The 22,793-nt window shown below is 37.2% G+C and overlaps 1 pseudogene; it reads right to left on the bottom strand.

Annotated features, from left to right (window-relative positions):
- Nucleotides 1-20,585, bottom strand: part of LOC150095520 (protein argonaute-2 pseudogene) — a 50,841-nt pseudogene extending 30,256 nt beyond the window's left edge.
- Between the last annotated feature and the right edge of the window lie 2,208 nt (nt 20,586-22,793).

The following is a 22,793-nucleotide window of genomic DNA, read 5'->3' on the forward strand; positions in this document are numbered from 1 at the left end:
AATCATCTTTCATCAGGACAATGCACCTGCCAACAAAAGGTGTTTTGGCAATTTGAAAAATTAAAGGATCTGCACTATGAATTGTTGGAACATCCACCCTATTCCCCAGATTTAGCTCCCTCTGACTTCTATCGCTTCCCAAAACTACAACTCTCCCTCCCTGGTCAGCGTTTTTCTTTGAATAAAGTGATTGCAGCTGTAGAGGGGTATTTTGCAGATCTTACTGAGAACCACTACAGGGTCGGGAAAATGGTGCTGGAGCATTGCTGGAATAAATGCATTAGTCTTAAAGGAGATTATGTTGAAAAATAAAAATAATTTTGAAATTATGAATTCGTTTTTTTCATTGTTAGGCCGAGAATTTTTCAGACCACCCTCGTAATTAAAGATCTGAATGCATCTAAACAACACTCGTATTACCTTCGCGGATGAAACTACCATTTAGAACAGCGCTTCCCAAATTGTGAGCCGCGGCCCGCTTGGGGGCCGTAGGGTTTGTTGAGGGGGCCGTGAAATAATGAAAACAAATTTAAAATCTTTTAAGACTAAGTAGAATTTTTTTTTATCTTAAAAGAAACGTATTTAATTTTTATTATTTATTATTTCTTTTGTTATTTTTTATATTTTAATGGGAAAAAATCACATATTGGTGGGGGAGAGTCACAAATTTTGCTTCCTACGTATTTCGGCAATTAGTGAATATTAGTAAATATATGCTTATTCATATGTTTCATTTCAAAGCAGAAATCTAAGAATTGCAGCAGTTTCAAATATTTCACCTGATATTGGTGTAGCAGTATTGAAACACATCCATCACATTAAATTGTTATTTTCTTTTATGTTTTTAATTCTTTCTTTCTTTATTACTAAACGTTTTACGTTTCATGTGCTTGTACTGCAAATCTACAATAACAATATATCTATCTATATAGATATATTGTATAGATATATTGTTATTGTATATATAATGTGCCATGTCAAATGTATATGTAAGATGCTAAAAATGTAATATTTGCATAATATGTCTATATTACGATTTTTTGAGGGGGGGCGTGAAATATTTTAATTTTTCAAAAGGGGGGCCCTGACATCCAGAAGTTTGGGAAGTACTGATTTAGAACATGAAACGAAATCAGAATTATAAGATTTCTTAATATTTGCGTGCCGAAAAGTAATAGATTCATTTGGAAGAAAAAAACGGTTGACGAGATATTAGTAATTATGTAAAGTTAATCAACTAGTGCTATCATAATATCCTGTACATCTCTTTGAAGGATCATATCAGAAAATTGATTACGATGAACAACAGAAACAAAATTATAGTTTCATGTTTTCAGAGACAGAATAGAAATTGTGACCTTTCATAGAGACATGAGAGAATGAAGTTCATGAATTGATAAATGCACGTCAGTTTGTGGACTTTTCCAAAACAACCCTTAAAGTAGTTTTGCTACGTAAATACACTCAATGGAGACAAAACATTAGAAATAGGTGTGATGGGAAGTTGACACTGGCATCCCCCGCGCAGAGTGAAACGTACCCAATACCCAAGCCGAACGCAGACGGTAAATATGCAATATCGCAATCGACGAACATGGTTAAATGTGACGATCTTATTGACTTTGATCGTGGACGTATCGGCGCAAGACAGATGGGTCAGGTATCTGTGACCAATTCTAAGGCGCAGTTGTGGACAATGCTGCAAGAAACATGGCTGGAAACACCTTCGGGATCAGGTGGGGTCAGTGCCTCAGAGTACTGGTTGTAATTTGCGCTAGAGGAGGACCAATACGCTATTAGGTACTATATCTAATGTTTTCTCCATTGAGTGTATAACGAGAAGTCTTCTGTATACGTAGTATACGTAGTAAGCTATGAATCACAATTGAAAAAATTTACGCAAACGTAAGTTTCTGTGGTTTAGCAGTTCTGTGGGAAGTTTTCGGTATTGAGGCCACATTATGATGTAAATAAAAAGTTTAACAAAAATAAGCAATTAAAACTTAACAAGTCGTAAGACTTACATCATCGGGGATACTGGTTTTAATTGCTTATTTTTATTAAACTCTTTATTTACATCATAATGTGGTCTCAATACCTAAAACTTCCCATAGAATTGAAAATATTGTCAAGATCAAGATAATATTTTGAATGTTTTCCTGTTTTGAGACATTGATGGATACAAGATATGAGGCCTATCCATGGGATACATGTGAGGATTTAAAAGCAACTCAAAATTCCAAAAGAGAGAGAGAAAGAGAGATTGTTTCGGGTCATATAGAAACTACTATACTGTATTCTGTTTGATATACTGTATTCTGTTTGATAATTGACTGTATTTTCCGGCTGAATTGTATGTTTTGAAGAAGGAATAATCCTACTGTTCCGTGTGAGATTAATCACTTCCCATTCACTTGAAAAGTCCTTATAAATACTCCTAGACGGGTTTCAGACACATTCATTTTTAACTAAATATTGTCCTTCTAATTGTGCTGTGGAAGAGACCATTGAAGAAGGGTGATAAAAGTTAATTAAAATTGCTTTCAGTATCCTTACTTTAATGAGTCACTAATTTGTAGAATGCCTGTGATTCAGAAAATTGTTATGGGAAGTTACTATAGATAGAACGTGATCGTGATCATGATTGTTCGAATTGATAATTGTTGAAGATGATTTTAATTTTAATTGCTCCTTTCTCCCCCTATGTTGTAGGGGTTATAATATGGAAGGCCGAAGTTTCACGATGCTTTTTTGACAGAGTGGGGAAGGGTTAAATAAAAAAATAAAGAAGGCAGTGTTATACAGCTTCATAAATCTTATAAAACGGGACAAAAGAAAGAGGATGGAATATATTCATTATGTTTTCTTTCAGGCATCAATCGGAATGGATATTAAAATTGTGTGCATACATAACATACGATGACGGCTCCGAAAATAATAAATCCAAAAAACTGTTCGGTGAATCCGAATCATCAGTTTCACTCCATATGACTAGGGCTAGATATTTTCATCCGACGCAATATCAGATCAGGCAGACAAGTATAAAGTGCTGCTTCTCCTAGCTGCACAGGCTACCGTGTAAGACAACAAGAAAAATAGGATTGTTAAGTTATTCGAAGGCATTGTTATTATTATTATTATTTTACACTGACACCTCCATAGAGCAGGACTCATCGTGGGAGGCCTACTCTCTTTCATGTTTCATCAGATGGAAGAAAGCCGGACTACTTCACAAATCCGGTTTAAATCGGAAAGACTCTTCCTAGAAGCGACCCAAGTTTTACATAAGCCTGGTTAACTGTAACAGAACCGATAGTACGATCTTACGTAGAGTTTGGCGCACCGCTCTCTACGTGTCATTATCAATAACAGAAATCACAAGGGAGGAACACTGCGCCCTCGCTCAGCTTATTTATGTCATAATCAAATGATGACCAAGCTCTCATTCAAATTCTGTGAATGAACTCTGGTCCTTTTCTTCCTACGATGTATTGAAAAATCTGTCCTTAATATCTTATAAAACCCCTTTCGAGCTTTTAATGTCCCTCCGCCTATCTGAAAAACTTGGCAACCCACAATCAGGTTGTTATTATCCTCATATGTGAAGTGAGAGAAAATAATTTATTTAAATGTTGTAAAGCTAACGACCGAATAAAATATATGACAAGCATTACTCTTGAGGTTCTTACACTTAATTCTATGTGAGAAGTTTATAATCTGAGAATAGTTCGAATTTCTTATAGTGAAGAAAATTAATTGCACCAAAACGAAATTTTCTACTAAGACGTGATTGCGCTTTTCCTTTAAGTGTTGCGCAATAAATGCTTAAACATAAAGAAGTGGTTGATTAATTGCTTAGAAGTAAAGCAATATCTTCCTAGATAGGAAGAAATTGATAAATAGTGCTGTTTATATACTTGAATGTTGAATTATTACTATATAAGTTTTTATTTTTAAGTTTGGTTTCATATTGGAATTCCAGTGCGAGGCCTATTTATTAAATTAAGTATGACCCTGAAACTTCAGAGCAAAGAACGAAGTTTCGAGATCCGTATGAATGTTGGCTATGGTTATTATAGCGATAAAGGTCTTCCTGCGCGCGCTATCAAGTCGGCTGCCAGTTACATGGTACCTTGCGAGGCACTACCTTACTCTGTCAGGATAACGAGAGTTTAGGATTCACAATTCAAGGATCTCGAATTTTCACATCTTCCAAATCCAGATCATACTTCCCCATCCCCTCGACTTAGATCACCGATCCCTTAAATAGATCTTAACCAGTACACTGCAGTGAAACCTCTTCATAAGCAACACTTGACTTCGTTGTTCAAAACTAAATTGAACTCTCCGTTTTCAGACATTTTGTCTGTATGCTGAATGAAAATTGCTCATACAGACAAGCCTCGGAGGGAAAATTCTGCGACCAACACCGCATCAGACCGAATCATCACGAATTCACCCGGAATCACTAAGAAGAGCGCCACTGTCCAGGATGGAGAGATGACTCTCGACAAGAGAGGACTATAGACAACATATATAACCCAAAAATGATTCTGACATATCAAGAAATCGTAATTTTTTATTTCTTTTATAATCAGTTATTCATATTTATAAATATCCATATTTATTACTATGATCTGAAATACGACTTAATTAAAATAAGATTTTAATTAAGTTCTATTCCCAAAATAAAAAAAAATAAGTAGATGTGCAGTAATTGTTTTTATCCAAAACTTTAAAAAATCTATTAGTGGCGAATCTTTATTCTTCGTCATTGGCTTTTGAGTTCATTTCCATCGGGCGTTTTAGACATAAGACGAATGACAACAGTTGTCTTAGATATCGTAACATATTTTAGATATTTTAGATATTTTAACATTATTATAATAATGATTCTAAAGGGAAAGGTTTTTTTTTTTGAAGATTCCTTAATAGTAAGTTTGCAATTTGTTATCCTTTAATTTTATCTCATGATTCAAAAGTGTCACATCTATCTGTAATTTCTGTATAATCCAATATCCTTCAGGTCTTTGCAAGAGATCGTTTGCTGATTCACGGAAAATGCATTTAACGTTCTATGTAGCTTCGCCATAAGTGTCATTATACCTGACAGAAATGTATTGCATTATGTGTTGACGAACGACCTTTGTCTTGCTCTGAATTTCAGAGCAAGACAAAGAGTCTAATGTCACTGTTACAAAAACGGATTCAGAGTCTGAATCCTTTTTTGTAACAGTGCCACAGCATTGCCATACAATACGCAAAGGATTCAGGATCTTCTGTGTTAGTGGACCGCCATTCTATTGGCTCTGCAGAACTGTGCATCTGCACTTTGTTATCCAGTTTCTGTATTTTGTATTGGGCGGATGTCGCATACTGTACAGTCGGAATATGGCTCCCGATTCTTTCCATTATTTTTTTTTTTTTTCATGTAGAGAGAGAGAGAGAGATTGGATATGGGATGGTGGTTTTTTGTGTTCTTGTTTTCACTTTCACAAATTTGAGTAATGACAGTTGTTTTTAATTGAAATGGGGAAAATATTTCGAATATTGCATTGATTAAATTGTGAAGAAAGATTTCTTTAGAAAGCCAAAGATGTATCTGATTCCGTCAAATCATGGACACGCTTTTTTTTTTAATTCCTTTTCCTTTGGGGCATTTGAGTTACAGCTATTTTTTATGTGACTAAAGGAAAAGCCATAAAATATTTCTCGATGTGGGAAACAATCTTGCTCAGACTGAAAGGAAAAGATGCGCACAAATCCCGAAGATCATATGTGCGAAATTTATGATATGAGATGAGATCTTACAGTTTTTGTGGATGTTTCACCCACAAAAATTGTAAATAAATAGTGTAATTCAGTAACAAGTGGGACATGAAGACAGTGGTCAAAATGAGATTGTCAAAGGTGGGGGACACATTCCTCAATAAGGAATGTTGTCCCCCCCCCCTAACTCACAGTATTATAGTATTATTATATAGTCAAAACGATGTTTTGTACTGTTTATAATAGCATCTAGGCGCTCTGTTAGTAATAAGAGTCATTGCTCCTGCAAAACTCTCCTAAGTCCTTCAAGGGTTTGTGGGGAAGATTTTCAGAGCGGCAACACGTCTACCTAGTGTACCCTAGACATGCTCAAGGAAATAATATTTCCTATAAGAATATTAGAATTTATTTTCTGTTTTGGTTAAGCATCATTTCAATATTTGATTACCACTCGTTTTATTCTCCAGAGGCCCTAGAGAATGACGGAATAGTTGGAAATGAAGATATCAGCAGTAACAACAAGGAATGGAAAACCGATGGAAATATCATTCATACTTTCGATCAGTTTTCGCTGGTTTCAGAATAGGTTTACGTGGAAATTGAAGTTTCATCTTCAATTTGTCATTTACAGAAAATATTTTTATAGAGTTGCGATGTTAGACCATCCAATCCTTGAGAGTGTTGTTTCATCATCACACTGCCAAACTAAACTCGAGTTCCTAGCTGATGGTGTGTCATCAGTACCGGGCCCTTCGTACAGCTGGTTATCAGTAACAGGCGGGACACTGGCAGTTGACTTCATGCTAATTTCATGCCAGCCAGGCTGGCGGAGTGGTTAGCGTATCCGCTCTCCAGCCAAAGCGTTGCGGGTTCGAATCCCGCCGTGGGCATGGATGTTTGTGATTGTCTGTGGAAACAGTAGTGGTGGTGTAGTTGCAGTCAGTTGGTGGACTGAGTGGTGGAGACAGAGTTGTAGAGCAGGTTCCCTCTCTCGATGAGTCTTTGGACTCCCTGGAGGTGTCTAATAATAAAAATTTTATATAAATAAATAATAAAACAATAAATCAGCTAACGCCTTTTCATTCCCTTATAGGGAGAAGGCGAGGCCTTTATAACCTATCTAGCTTTTAGAGACTGAGTGGGCGTTTCAGTCTCCACCAGTAGCCAATCAGAGATAGCTGGCCCATGTCTATCACTAATTGTAGGCAGTCACTGATGAAGAGACCGGTAAACAAGTACTGCCATCTCTTGGTATCTAACCCTAACAGGATCTGTTACTGTCTGAAATAATGTGGGTACTAAGGTCGATTTTCTTGAGTTTACGGGACGAAAAACCCGAGTTTTCTGAAGGAAAAACGACTTTCCCGTGCCAGAGAGGGACTAACTTAGGAACCAGTCAAAGACAGACAAAAAAAAAGTTCCTTCAGTCGGCGACTAGACTTGAACCTAAGTCTAACTTCGAGTGACCAAGCGCTTCTTTCACTAAGCTACACAGGCCTGTGCATGGGTTGGATATATGTTAGTTTCATAACTAATATATATATCCTTAATTATCTCCCCTGAGAAAATAGCTAATCAAATCGTTAATATGTCAAGGGCACCCAGGGACCATGAACATACCAAGAAAGTTAAGAAAGAACTTACAGCTTTAAAAACAAATGTCCCAGCTTTCTCACAATATGCCTGAATCTTCACTATAGATGAAGTAAAAGCCGTCATAAAAGATATCAAAGCAGGCAAGGCCCCAGGCTTCGACGATGTCCATCCTGAATTTCTGATTAATAGCGGCCCAAATACTATAAAATGGCTCTCTGAATTCTTTTCTGATATATTATTCACTGGCCGACTACCTAGTCAGTTTAGGAAGTCAAAAATAGTTGCTGTTCTTAAACCTGGAAAACCGCCCCAGGAGGCAAAAAGTTATAGACCTAATGCTTTATTGCCTTGCACCTATAAAATGTTAGAACGCCTTCTGTACAACAGATTGTCCATATCGGTCATGCAGCATGTCCCGATTGAATGAGCTGGTTTTTAGAGAAAACGTGGTTACTGTGATCAAGTGCTCACTTTAATATCATACATAGAAGCTGGATTCCAGAAGCAAGAAAAAACATCAGCTGTCTTCTTGGACCTAACAGCAACCTCTGATACAGTATGGCGTGAAGGTCTTATATACCAATTTCTTAGCATTGTCCCATGTAAACGGACAATGTTTACATGGGACAATGCTAAGAAATGTCCCTCTATGCTCACAGAACGTTTCTTTCAAGTTCTATTAGGAAATAAAATAAAATGTCCTGACAACGTAAACTTAATAATGGTCTTCCACAAGGGTCAGTATTGGCGCCCTTATTTTATAACATATACTCATATGACTTTCCCGCTACCATCTCACGCAAATTCTGTTATGCTGATGACACTAATTGCCATTCGACACAAAAACATGAGTCAGGTTGAAGAGGTACTTACAAAAGATCTGAAAGCAATAGGTGAATATTACAAAAAAATGGAGGCTCCAGCTCAATCCAGACAAAACAGAAGTATCAAACTTTCACCTTAATAATCACATGGCAGATCTCACTTTGCATATCTACTTTGAAGGATGTTTACTACGACACAATAAGTTTCCAAAGTAGTTGGGCGTGACCCAGGACCGCACGCTCTCTTACAAGCAACAGCCAACAAACGTTTCTGCTAAGTTAAGAACCATAACATAATATAATACAAAAACTAATAAGCACGTTTTTAAAACTAGTTAAAAGAAGATCTTTCTCTGTTGCCGAATATTGCTCACCAGCGTGGCTAAGTAGCACAGATGTTAGTTGTTGATAACCAACTAAACAATACAATGAAACTGATTTCTGGCACAGCTAAATTAACGCCCACACACTGGCTTCCAGCTCTTATGAACATTATTTCACGAAGTTAAGAACCATAACATAATACAAAAACTAATAAGCATGTTTAAAACTAGTTAAAAGAAGATCTTTCTCTGTTGCCGAATATTGCTCACCAGTGTGGCTAAGTAGCACAGATGTTAAATGTTAAAGTTGTTGATAACCAACTAAACAATACAATGAGACTGATTTCTGGCACATTTGGCACAGCTAAATTAACGCCCACACACTGGCTTCCAGCTCTTATGAACATTATTTCACGAAGTTAAGAACCATAACATAATACAAAAACTAATAAGCACGTTTAAAACTAGTTAAAAGAAGATCTTTCTCTGTTGCCGAATATTGCTCACCAGTGTGGCTAAGTAGCACAGATGTTAAAGTTGTTGATAACCAACTAAACAATACAGTGAGACTGATTTCTGGCACAGCTAAATCAACGCCCACACACTGGCTTCCAGCTCTTATGAACATTATTTCACGAAGTCTGCGCAGGACTAAAGCTCTCTTACAGTTGTTGATAACCAACAGCTCTTATGAACATTATTTCACGAAGTCTGCGCAGGACTAAAGCTCTCTTAAGTTGTTGATAACCAACTAAACAATACAATGAGACTGATTTCTGGCACAGCTAAATCAACGCCCACACACTGGCTTCCAGCTCTTATGAACATTATTTCACGAAGTCTGCGCAGGACTAAAGCTCTCTTACAGTTGTTGATAACCGACCTTAAGAAAATCTTGGAGAACACAGCCCTACCAATACACTTAGATTTCCCAGACTTAAGTGTACGATGACTGAGATTGAGACATCCACCACTACAATTAGCCCAACTACTACTACAATCTAACTTCGACCTGAAGCAAAAATGGAAAGAACAGTGGGAGAGCCAGACAGATGATATCACAAAATTTTCTCTCACCACATTACAAGAAAGTTTTGATGCTTGCTCACACCTCTCACTAAAATCCTGGACTCAGATTAACATTAACAGAATACGAACTGGTCAGGATGTATGTGCGGATATGCTTTCTAAATGGGGTATACGACCATACGACCATCCCCACATTGTGATTGTGGAGCTCAAAGACAAACTGTGTACCATACTGTGACCCAATGTTATCTTAGAGCATATTCAGTATTCAGTAGACAAATTTCTTAGAGCATATTCAGTAGACAAATTGGACTTTTTAAATACTACACCTGAAGCTATGAACTATTTGGCCAATATGGATGTAACCTTTTAATTTTATTGGTTTTTAAAATGAATTTTGATTTTATATGTTTTTAAAATAACAGTGTATTGTGCTGCTTGTTTTGTTATTCATGCCATACGAATAAATAAATAACTATAACTAAATGTTAGTTTCAATGAGATGGGATAATTCCAACTGAGTACGAGTATTGAAGAGATGATAGAGGACATTGAAGAGATGATAGAGGACAGTTAGCTCTGGAACACAACGTTTGAGTACAATAGAAGAGAATAGTACAATAGGTATTCAGTTTGTCTAATATTCTTCTTATGTCTTTCTGCTGAAAGGCCATGAGAACCAACTGACCATCATATGTCATATGTATGTGTCATATGTATGAAGGCATATGATGCTCAGTTGCTGGTATGTTGGAGGTGAATTGCCTTCATTATCTATGCAGGAGTTAGAGGGAAAGAGTGACAAGAGATGCTAAGAGGTCAGCTTTTTCTTTAGATGCTGTAACAGTGGTACCATCTGGATGGGAGAGAGGTGGGAGTGCAGGTGAGAGCAGAAGTTGTGTCCAATGGCTTTTGCGAGGGACCAGAAGGTATGGCTACCGTTTGGACAAGAGAAAAGTTCTCTGCTATTGTCGTTTATGAAGTTGGATTTGCTCATAGCTGATGTACATTTATTGCGTACTTCTGCATAGTCTGAGTATGAAGCTTGGCTCTTGATGCAAGCTACCTGCGGTAAGCTTTTTTTTTTTTTTTTTCAACTGCTTTCATACACTCGAACCAAGGCTTGGAAAGTGGATGTGAATTTTGGATGGAATGAGGAATGAATGTCTTCATGCCACTAAGGATGATTTCTTTGACTTGCTCCATCCATGCGTCTGGGTCAGATGAGCGGAAGTAATAGTCATGTCATGGGAATCATGGGAAAGAAGAATAGTAGTTCCTTAGATCATCCCACTTTGTAATGTTAGAGGACAGGAGGTTGGGTATGGTCAGAGGAGGAACGTTCTGTCAGGCTGGAAACTTCCACTAAATTGTGATCTGAGTTGCTGAGAGGAGAGATAATTTCTACAGTGTGTGTGGAAGGAGAACTAGTTAAAATCTACAGTGTGTGTGGAAGGAGAACTAGTTAAAAGAAGATCAGGGGTATTGAGAGAGGAGGCAGTTATCTTTAATTCGAAAGGTAGCTGCACGATTTGTGTTAATATAGTTGTATATATAGTTGTATATATATATAGTTGTATAGCTAAAAAACTTCCACATCACATCCAATTTAATCTGTAGTGTTGGAGAAGGGGAGCCAGCTTGAGTTGTGGACATTCATGTTGCCTAGGATGATAACTTGGCTGATTGGACAGCTGGATTGTACATGGTCGAGTTTCATGGAGAGGATGGTGAAGAAGTATTTGTGGTTTTCAGAGATTGAAGTGCTGGTAAATGCAGCAGATGAATGTTACTAAGTGGGGAAAGGAAACCTTCAGCCAGGAAGAAGTCAAAAGCAGAGGATTCTAAATTTGTTTGGCATTCTCTGGCAGGCAATGTTAGAACGTACAAAGGCACAGGACGAAATGAGTTATCAAGAGTATAACTTGGGCACTGAAGGTAAAATGTGTGTTAATTTAGCTGTAATTTGGATTTCGGTTAAGAGAAGGTCGGGTTTGGATGTCTGTAAGTGGTGATGAACGTCATTTATGTTGGAATTTATGCCGCGGATGTTTGTGAAGTGGACGTGGAATTTTTTTTCTTTGGTAGGAATCCTGGTAAGTTTAGAATATTGTGTTTGATTTGAATTGTTTTGATGAAATGGTTGACAGTGCCTCCCACATACCACTGCTCGGGTCCCTCACTAGGCCTGGCAGAGTATGTGGGCGCGAATAATGCGCCATTTGACTAGGAAGCATCCTGCCTCATTACCGACCGATTGGGGCCCATAAACCATCTGGCGGCCGCTCTATTTTATCACAGTTTTTCACAGTTTTAACTGCTGCTCTCGAAATGGAGGAAGGGGATCTGGAGTTCAAATATGTTAGTCATGCCCTTGAAGGGTATCGCTCACACTTTTTGGAGACGAGAAGGTGGAGATGATTATAACGTTTTTTAGCAGTCATATATGTGTATGTGCATAAATGAAACATTTAGAATAATTTTCGCAAACGAAAAACTTATTATGGATAGTACGCTATTCAGAGAACATGCCAACCAGTTCGGTCATCACCTACACCATTAAACGTTTTCCCATTTCGGCAATACAATTGCCACGTTCACATATAACCCTGGTAATTACTAGTGTGACACTTTTCACTTTATCTTTTTTTTTTTTAACAACGGTAACAACAGTAATGCGAGGTAAGTGTAGCCTGCGACCTATCTCACATCTCATCACTCGATTTAATCATTTTAACATCTAATGTAATAGATTTATAATAGATAATAGATTTACGCATCTTCTTATTTTCACTGGAAGCAACAGCATCTTTACTTTGGAAATCATCTCCCATTATTAACAACAATAACATAAATAATATAATAATATAATAATATAACATAAATAATAAGTGGTTTATAATTCACATAGAAACATCAAAACACACACCACAGAGAGAGCTAGAGAGAGAGAGAGATGAAGCGAGCAACGACGCCATAAACAAACAGGAAAAGTGAGCATCGGCTGATTCAATGCAGCATCGTATAAGTCATAACTGCATTAAAGTCATGCATTAGTCATAACTGGGAGCCTCCGAAGCGAGGAACCTTTTTCTGATTGCTTTCGACTAAAGGTGACGGAGGGTTTTCCTCCCAGTAATTTGGGTTTTTCATCCCTCAAAACAGACAAATCGGTCCCATGAACACACAGCTACAGTCATAAAATATATACTATACTATACTACAGCAAGGAAGGCAACACGAAACCATCTTGTTCATAATCATCTCCCTAGTATATAGTAGCATACAGCTACCCCCACCAGCCGTATTGCTGAGGGAATAGGATAGGATATAGGATAGGATAGTCGTAACTGGAAAACGTCGTATTAACAGATTCTCCTAAAACTGGGTATTACTGTATTTTGCTCGATCAATTGTACCTGGATAATCCGTTTATCCGTTTAAGTGGTCAGTATTAAATATTAAATAACGCAAATCCTACAGTTGATTGCCGACAATATTTATGTGCATGAAATATAACAATAACCACCGACCAGACTATCTGACATCAACTGAAATACTATAACAATAACCACCGACCAGACTATCTGACATCAACTGAAATACTAGCACCACGATCGGAATGTGAGAGAGCTGGGTTTTTCATCCCTCAAAACAGACAAATCGGTCCCATGAACACAGCTACAGTCATAAAATATACTACAGCAAGGAAGGCAACACGAAACCATCTTGTTCATAATCATCTCCCTAGTATATAGTAGCATACAGCTACCCCCACCAGCCGTATTGCTGAGGGAATAGGATAGGATAGTCGTAACTGGAAAACGTCGTATTAACAGATTCTCCTAAAAGTGGGTATTACTGTATTTTGCTCGATCAATTGTACCTGGATAATCCGTTTAAGTGGTCAGTATTAAATATTAAATAACGCAAATCCTACAGTTGATTGCCGACAATATTTATGTGCATGAAATATAACAATAATCACCGACCAGACTATCTGACATCAACTGAAATACTAGCACCACGATCGGAATGTGAGAGAGCTGGAAATATGCTTGAATAGACTAGCATTCTAGTCTCTCTATCTCTCCCCCATGTGTGTGGGAGATCAAGTACAATAATTTGCGAGTTTTTTTTTTTTTAATTTTTATGCTTATATTTCAACATGGCCTATTGACGTATAAGCTAGACAAGGCACACCTGAAAACCCTTCTTTATAATTTATTAACATTAACATTAACATTTCTGGCTAGATGGGTGAAGCAAAATTGCTTTTCATATTCCCCTTTGTCTTTTAATGGTAGGACTTTAAATGGAATGTTTGTGAGCTTTATGCTCGCCCATTGAGGGCAGTGAAGTTAGTTGTGTTCAGCTGAACTTAAGATAGACTTTGGTCTTTTATATTTGTTGATTTCTTCTTCATTATATTCCGAGGCTTCCTTGATTAAAGGGTTTGGGTGGTTAATTGTCTTGGTAAAGAACTTCTCAGCTAGATTTTTGAGAAGGGAAGAGATATAAGGGATATTAACTTCTCTATGGATCTGGGTGTTTCTTATGTACCAGGGGGCATCCAGAATCATCCTCAGGCTCTTATTCTGTAATCTCTGAAGTTTTAGAATGTTTGAATTTGCGGTGTGGCTCCAAGCTGGGGATGCGTAAGTGATAACCGGTCTAATTGCCATCTTGTAGATTGTTAATTTTGTTTGCATATCCAGTTTACTTTTTCTGTTGATCATAGGGAAGAGCTGTGCTAAGACGTTGGATGTCTTAGAGGTAATGTAACTAATATGTTTGCTGAATAGGAGTTTACTATCAAGAATCACTCCAAGATATTTAACTTCAGTCTGCCATGGAATCTTTACTCCCAATAAATAAATATCCTCCATGGTGTGAATTTTCTTTCTAGTGAACAGTATGGCTGAGCTTTTCTGGGGGTTAACTTGGATCCTCCAGTCTGCCATCCATTTTTCTAAGGTGTGTATGCTATTTTGTAATCTTTTAGTTGCCAGTTTTGGGCTCAGTGATCTTGCCATCAGTGCAGTATCATCTGCATATAATGCAGTGAATGTTGTTCTTGGGTTCAGAGGGATGTCTGCTACATATATTGAAAACAGTAGAGGTGCCAGAAGAGATCCTTGAGGTACGCCTGCCGAGATCCTGCGTCTGGTCGAAACCGTTTCGCCTACCCTGACCTGCATGTATCTGTCTTTCAGGAAAGAATGTATTACCTTTATTAGCCTGACTGGAAAATTAAATTTTATCAGTTTGTAGAGAAGTTTGCAGAGAAGACCTTGATGCCATACTTTATCAAACGCCTTCTCTGCGTCGATGAAGATGGCAACTGTATTGAGTTTCCAGTTGAAACCTTTAGTAATAATTTCTACCAGCCGGTGCACTTGTTGGGATGTACTATGGGCCCTACGGAAGCCGAACTGTTCATTAGGCAAAATTCCTAACTTATCTGTTTCTGCTTGGAATCTTGAGAGGATCACTTTCTCTGTTATCTTTCCGAGGCAGGATAATAGGCTTATGGGTCTGTAGCTTTCAGGTAGGTGAGCATTTTTTCCTGGCTTCTTCAGTGGCATGATTGTGGCTGTTTTCCATGTAGAAGGGAAATGCTGGAATCTAAAGATGGCATTTGTAATGTTAACGAGATGGACTATGGCCTTTCTTGGAAGTAGTTTTATTATTCTATTAGTTATGCCATCCGGTCCTGGGGCTTTTTTATTGTTTAGATGGGAGATGATATTTATCATTTCTGTTGGATTAGTAGGAGTGATAAGTTCTGAGTTGACATTGTTCTGTCTTAAGGTTGACCTAAAATGACGATGAATCTTGTATATAAGGTTGATATTTAAATTAGTATACGATGGGTTGCACTGAGATTCTAGATTATCTACTATTGCCTCGGCTTTCTCTTCAGCTTTGTGAACTGTTCCTTTCTTGGTTTGGATAGGGGGTATGAGTTGTTTTTTGGTGCGGATTGCTTTTAAGAATTTCCATACAGAATGATCATCAATGTTAATGTTGGTCAATTTGGTTTCCCATTGTTGGTTTCTGTGTTTTTGAAGAGCTTCTCGGACCTGCCTGTTTAGATTGTTCAATACTTTTTTATCTTGTGGGGCTCTGGTATTGTGGTATCTCTTCCTTGCTCTATTTTTTGCTCTGATTAGATCCATGATTTCTTCAGGGATTCGGTTAGTTGGGTTGAAGGCAGTGGATTGTCTGACTGATTCAATTGCTTTCTGAATTTGTGTAGTTAAGTTATTTGTTGCTGTGTCAATCTCTTCCTTTTTACTGATATTGGGTACCGGACCAATATGATCAGGAAGAACCTTGGCTAACTTGTCCCATGGTATGAATGTGTGCAGAGGAGAGAATTGATCTGATGAACCTAGATTAAGCACTATTGGACTGTGGTCAGAAGATAATTCGTTGACTGATTCCAATTTGTATTGGTATCTTAAATTTTTAAAGATGACAATGTCCAGCACATCCGAGCCACCCGAAGGGCTGAAATGGGTGGGCTCAGTAGGGCCGGTCACTACAATAGAGTTGAGCATTGCATAGTTGAAAAGTGTGTGACCTTTGGTATTAGTAGATGAGCTGTACCAAGATGTGTTTTGAGTTGAAATCTCCTGCTATTATTATGGAGTCATTTGGACTAAGTATGGAGTCCAGATCTGTTGTCAGCAGAGGAATGCTTGGAGGGTTATATGCAGCGTAGATCTTGAGACTCCCGGCATTGAAGGTATGCACCTCCACACCAGTCACCTCCAGGTTTACTGTTTTGGGCTTGTCTATTGTGTTATGATTTAAATAACTCTTAATATATATGGCTGTGCCTCCGCCTCTTGTGCCAATTCTGTCGTTTCTGTACATAGTATATCCACGGATTTTTGGGTTATTAGTTGGTCTTAGGTGTGTTTCACCAATCAAGATGATATCTGCACTGAGACGAGTTGAAAATTCTTTTAGTTCCAATATCTTGTTCATTAGTCCATTAGCGTTCCATGCTATTATCTTAAGAGCTTTTGGTTTGAATTTATTATTCATGACAGATGGCTGTTATAATATTTTGAGTGCTTTGCAGGAATCTTTTTCTGGAAGATGTTGATGGGCATGTCTTGCTGAATTCTTGCAGCATAGTGGCAAGTGAGGCTGTTAAGACAGATGTTATGTTGGAGCATTCTAGCTCGGGAGATGAAGGAGGCTTAGTTCTTGCAGCTTCAGCATATGTTTTGTCCCTGGTTGTTCCTTCTTGTGAGGTAGAAGGCAAGGTGTTTCGGACTGGAAGACCATTTGTTTGGATGCTTGAAACATTGTTACGTGGCGGAGAAAGATTGACTTTTATTGTTCCTCGGTTTTTTGGATTGGAAAGGCATCCCTTATAGTTGGCGGGGTGAGGTCCTCTGCAGTTTGCACAGCATGCTGGAGTTGTGCGAGGTTTGGTGCAAGAGATGGTCTGGTGTCCCTCGCCGCACTTCAAGCACCTGTAGGCTGCCTTACATAATTTTTGAGCATGTCCAAATCTTTGGCATCTATGACACTGACCTGCAGATGCTCTTTTCCTTAGAGGCTCAGTTGTAATTTTGAGACCGCATACTACAGTCAGTTCATAGATCTGCTTTTGTGTGTTGTTTATTTCTACCAGCACCAAAGGCATTGGTCTTTTGTCTGCTCTGAGCATTCTGCTCACTTTAACTGGGGACAGGCCCTGTCTGGAGAGATCAGTGGACACTTCTTCAGGAGTGATACCTTCAGCTATCCCACGTAGAACAACTTTCAGGTTCTTTTCGCTAGGTAAAGTGAAGGTGTGGTATGGGACGCTAGCATTGTCCATAAATCTGGTCATCTGTCTGTAATCCGAGACAGTAGAGGGTTGTATTTTAACTCCTTCATCTGTATTTTTAGCCCATGAGAATGAGATATTTTGTTCTCTTAGGGCTGATGTGAAAGGGATCCATTTTTCTTTATCCCTTAATATGACTGGTGGTATCTTTTCTTTAGGACCATTGATTACTTCTATCCCTGTTGTTTTGGGTTCTTCCACACTGGTAGAGATTTTCCTCTTCTTTTTCACCAGTTGGAACTCTGTATCAGTTTCCAAGGAATGATAATTACTGTCTTGGGATGTAGCATCTTCCACACTTGGGGAGTGTGCTAAATCTGATTGCGTCTGAGTTGTGGGCTCTTCAGTCATGTCAACCATATTATCCTCTGTGACAGCTGTGGGGGGGAATGTGTCAAAGAGCTTGACTTTTCCTGGCCAATTTTCACTCAGCAGCTTTCCCAGTCTGAGGAATTCAAAATAAACTTCTTCGAATTTGGCCTCATTCAGAAGTTTTGCCATGACAATATTTGGAAATGTGTTAAGTCAAAGATGGAGAAAGAGTAGAGATTGCTCTGGTGTTCCGAGCAGGTAAAAGTAATCCTGTGGACTTTTGAGGGTCCACTAGCAAATCCCGTAGACACCCTAAGGTGTCTACCAGCAATAAGATGTCGCGATATAAAATACAGCAATGGCGATACTAACGGCAGTAGGCCTAGCGTATCGCCCTTATAACTTCAATTGACTTACCTGGATGGAAAATAAATAAAGTGCCTGTTTATGGCAGTAAGCAATTAACTGAAATTACTGATGAATACGCATAAATCACTAAATCATAACCGTCAAATTCACAATTCACCATCAATAATACACGATACTAAACACTACCACGCGAGCCGCCATCTTGAAGTTCTCTCAATTCTCTCAATCCCCTTTATAATTTATAAATATAATTTATAAATATATATAATTTATAAATATATATAATTTATAAATATAATATAATTTATAAATAAATATAATATAATTTATAAATAATGAACACAAAAGAATGAAAATCATTGCTATTACAAACCATTTTTTCCCGTTATTTTTACTTTTCCTTATCTTATCTTAAAAACAATTTATCGCAATAGGCTTTCCCAAATGAAGGTTAGTTAGCCAATCTCATACAGAGATAGCAGGAGTTATGAGAACACACATTTTACAGACAATATATACTAGTACTAGTGATGGTGATAATCAGTAGATGACGCTGTGTGTTGATGATTTTTACTTTTCCTTATCTTATCTTAAATCTTAATCTTAAAAACAATTTATTTATCGCAATAGGCTTTCCCAAATGAAGGTTAGTTAGCCAATCTCATACAGAGGTAGCAGGAGTTATGAGAACACACATTTTACAGACAATATATACTATATACTATACTAGTACTATACTATATATATACTATACTAGTACTAGTGATGGTGATAATCAGTAGATGTCAGTAGATGACGCTGTGTGTTGATGATAGTACTGTAGTGTCGTGTAGTCGAAAGATTAAGTAAGGGAGATAGTTCTGGTGTGCCCTGCCATGTAATAATAATATACTTTTTGATTGCTTTCAAAATAATGTACGAATGTGCCAACGTTAAGAGTCAAATCGGAGATTGTTAATTATAGGAGAAAGCAGGACAAAATTAGGCAGTTAATCTTTTGTTTAGTGCAAGTTTCATGGTTTAGACTCTAAACCAGTGTTTCTCAACCTTCTTTCATGTGTGCCCCATTTTTCAATATTAGTTTTTGTGGCACCCCACCCACCTTTCCCCCTCGCAATTCTTGTGTTGAGACACTGACAAAATTAAAAATTTTAAATATTCATACAAATTTAAATACTTCATCAAATCTTTCGAAAATTGTATAGATCTGGCAACGGGAAGTCTCGAATGTTCTGGAAATGTTTCTGCGAGTATAAATATATATATATATATATATATATATATATATATATATATATATATATATATATATATATATATATATATATATATATATATATATATATATATATATATATTTATTTATTTATTTATTTATTTATTTAGAGATAAAATAAAATTACTGCAGTGCATGGATGCTCATCAGCCAACATATATATATATAACCATCTGTCCAGTATCTGTCCAGTAGCGTGTTGGACCTCTTTCGGCAGATAACCACTTGCCCCCATTTTGGCATTGACTCCACTAGAATGCGGAAGGTATTCCCAGGTATTCTGGAACAACTAGACAGAACAATGCACTGCAGATCAGCAACCTAGAAAGGCCCTGGCAAACGCTGCATTCCACATGATACTACAAATGTTCAATGGGATTCAAATCAGAATAGGATGGCCAGGGGAGAATAGGGATAGGGAATGCTTGAATATACTCTTCAAACCACACGAGCCTTATGACACAGGGTGTTGCTTGCTGGAAGAGTCCAGATTCATCTGGTCACATTGGCATACCTGGTTTGAAACAATCCTCTGGTAAGATTTGATTTGACAGTGAAAGTGTGTTCAATGAGAATGACAGGACTCAGTGATGTTCATGAAAACAATCCTCATACCAAGACACCTCTACCACCATTACCTTGTTACTCGCTAACTGTAGTTGGCCAAAAAACAGGTTAGATGGTTATGTTTTGGCTCATGAGTGTACTCTTGTGGAAACTACTTTCATAATGTAATGCTGAATCATATAATGCTGAATCATAAATAATGCTGAATCATAAAAAGAAAGACCCATAGGTTTATATATATATATATATATATATATATATATATATATATATATATATATATATATATATATATATATATATATATATATATATATATATATATATATTCAGCATTATATGATTCATAAATAATCATAATAATCATAATAATCATAATATAATCATAATAATAATAAAGAATCATAAATAATGCTGAATCATAAAAAGAAAGACCCATAGGTTTATATATATATATATATATATATATATATATATATATATTCAGCATTATATGATTCAGCATTACATTATGAAAGTAGTTTCCACAAGAGTACACTCATGAGCCAAAACATGACCATCTAACCTGTTTTTTGGCCAACTACAGTTAGCGAGTAACAAGGTAATGGTGGTAGAGGTGTCTTGGTATGAGGATTGTTTTCATGAACATCACTGAGTCCTGTCATTCTCATTGAACACACTTTCACTGTCAAATGTGTATATATATATATATATATACAGTCACTGATTAGAGGAATTTTGTCTATGCCTTTTTCAACCAATTTCTGAGTTAGTCAATCATTGCACAGTAATTTGAGCTCTGCATTTCATAGAAATCAACTAACTATAGAACACAAATTTTTTAATGGGAATTCCACCTATAAGTTTGTTCAACTCATCATATATTTAATCTCATAGTTAGCCAAAGGTTAGATAATCTGAAAATCCTACAATAGAGACAAAATATCTGCTGTCTGCTGCCCTGGTTGGTCAAGTGAATAGCATATCAGTTCTTTAATCAACTGGTTATGGGTTTGAATCTGGTATTTGCATGGATGTTTGCAAAAGGCTTTTTTGGGTGGGAGATAGATGTTATCTCCCGGAATAAGACCACTCCAATGCCTACGTATTGGAGGCCATCTTGAAAAAAGTTCCATTTTCTAATTATTTGAATAATCCATCTTTTTGGATTATGTAAAAAATTAATTAGAAATATTTGTAAACGGCAACTGTTAGCCACCCATAGTGCTATGCATTTAGGTTTCGTGGATCATATATTATATTATTAAAAAAATAATAATAAAGAAAGAAATAATGTTTTCAAATAGCTTCATGCCTCCAATAAGAAAGATAGTGGTCTAAAACCAGACATTGAAAATCGCTTGAGGATTCGAACTTATAGTATTTTAGGCAGAGAGTGGAATTCTGTTCACTATACCAACCAGGAAAACATGCTGTGTGTGTGTGTACTTTTTTTTAAATAATTTATATGACTACATATATATACATATACATATACACCCTCTGTCCAAAAAGAAACCGAACTTGTCGAAAATAGAAGAAACTACTGGCGCCACCTGTTGTATCTTTTTGTCGAAAGCGGCAACCTTCATTAGTGTTTTGTCAACTGTTTATGACATTTGTTTCATTAGAAATTGAGTTATTGTGCCAAGAGTGACAGTGTGTTTTAACGAACGATCGGGAAATGAGTTTCAAACAGAGGGCTGCGATTGACTTTTGTTTTAAACTTGGTAAAAGTTTTACTGAAACGCATCAAATGCTTCAAAAAGCTTACGGTGATGAACGCTTATCCTGTACTCAAGTTTACGAGTGGTTTAAGCAATTTCAAAGTGGTCGTGAGACTCTTCAGGACAATGAAAAGCCGGGCCTTCCAAAAACTGGACTGAAGTGAAGTTAACATTCAAAAAGTGCGTGATTTCTTCAAAGAAAACCCGAAATCGTCCGTGAGATTGATTGAAGAAATTGGGAATTCCAAAATCAACTGTGCACAACATTTTGACCCTTCGTAAATTGAATTCGCGATTTGTTCCCCACAAGTTGACTGACGACCAAAAAATGTATCGAATTGAACACCGCAAGGACCTCATTAAAACCGCGCGTAAGAACTCAAAGTTCCTTGAAACGATTGTTACTGTTGACGAAACGTGTTTTAGGTATGAGCCCGAAACAAAGCTCCAGAGTGGTAAGTGGAGACCACCAAAAGAGGGGCATCCGAAAAAAAGTCAATTGGAGAAGTAAAAAGTAAAGACTGCTTATTTGTTTCTACGATTCCAAGGGCATTATCCACAAATAATTCGTTCCGCTGGGCCAAACGTCAATGGTGAGTTTTATCTCGAAGTTTTGAAGCGATATATATATAGCTTCAAAACTTCGAGATATGAAGTTTTGAAGCGATTGATAGCGAAAATTCGTCGGGCACGGCATGAATATCGTGACCACCGACCGTTCATCAAAACACAGTCACTTTTGGCACTATAAACTGGGCTTCTAATGAAACAATTGTCATAAACAGTTGACACAACACCAATGAAGGTCGCCGCTTTGGACAACAAAAAGATACAACAGGTGGCGCCACTAGTTTCTATTTTCGAAACGTTCGGTTTCTTTTTGGACAGAGGGTATATATACAGGGTGTTTGGGATAAATTTGACGTATTTATAATTAATTATATTTTTCCGTAAGTGACATATATTAACACACACTTCTCTTCATTTAAAAGTTTGGACCCTTCTTCATTCATATACAAGATGTCAGAAAGGATGGATAGCTGGAACCCACCTGAATCATGGAAGAGAATAACTTGTATCATGATGATTCGTGCCCGCCATCAAAATAAGGATATTACGACTGCTGCCCAATGCTCCCTGAATACA

The sequence above is a fragment of the Typopeltis vanoorti genome, chromosome 20, assembly GCF_054136105.1.
Source record: "Typopeltis vanoorti isolate ZY-2024b chromosome 20, IOZ_Tvanoo_1.0, whole genome shotgun sequence".
NCBI lineage: Eukaryota > Metazoa > Arthropoda > Arachnida > Uropygi > Thelyphonidae > Typopeltis > Typopeltis vanoorti.